The sequence below is a fragment of the Corvus kubaryi genome, unplaced genomic scaffold, assembly GCF_017639235.1.
Source record: "Corvus kubaryi isolate FWS band 111438036 unplaced genomic scaffold, C.kubaryi_AGA036_p1.0 130, whole genome shotgun sequence".
Classification (NCBI taxonomy): Eukaryota; Metazoa; Chordata; class Aves; order Passeriformes; family Corvidae; genus Corvus; species Corvus kubaryi.
Genome location: NW_024580665.1, coordinates 1,484,846 through 1,485,644, shown reverse-complemented (window position 1 = coordinate 1,485,644; position 799 = coordinate 1,484,846).

Sequence of the window (799 nt, the reverse complement as noted above, 5' to 3'; positions counted from 1 at the left end):
CCAAACCAAAGCAAACCAAAAAAACCCCAACCAACCAAAAAAGTCCACTCAAACTGAAAGCTATATCCAGTATCTTCTTACAGTGCATCCAACAGAACAATATCAGATGACTCTTAGTCTGCCTTTGGCAAGAATGCTCTGCTGCTGATCCAGTGGACTATTCCCAGATCAATAAAGAGCTAAAAGACATCTCTCTAGAATTGCATCTCTCTCCAGGAACTCAGCTACTTATGGTGTTGTATTTTCCTGGTGAGAAGAAAGCATTTAACCATCAAGGAGGAGAAAAATAACATTAAATGGGTATAAATTGCTATACATTAATACTGCTTGGAAACAGAAGATTTCAAACCTTCAAGACTTCAAGAAAAGGGTGATATTTCTTCCAGAGTTTTGCTTTTGTTGCTCATCTGCACAAGACAAACCTCAAGATTCTTACTGAGCACTGGTATTTTCCATACAGTCTTCCCATTTCCATAACTCATTTTGGGGCAAGTTTTTACATACTTGTCCTGGCTGATAAAATGTTTCACCAGATGACCTCAGCCTCCCACAGCAATCCTTGGAGAAGGTGGTTTCTCTGTTGTTATTTTTCTCCTTTGAAAAGGGACCTGCCAAAATAAAACCAGTCATACATTTAAAAAATGGAAATGTTCAAGGCCAGGTTGGACAGAGCTTTGAGCAACCTGATCTAGTGGAAAGTGTCTGTGCCCATGGCAGGAGGGTTGGAACTAGATGATCTTTAAGGTAGTTCACTTCCCTTCCCTTCCCTTCCCTTCCCTTCCCTTCCCTTCCCTTCCCT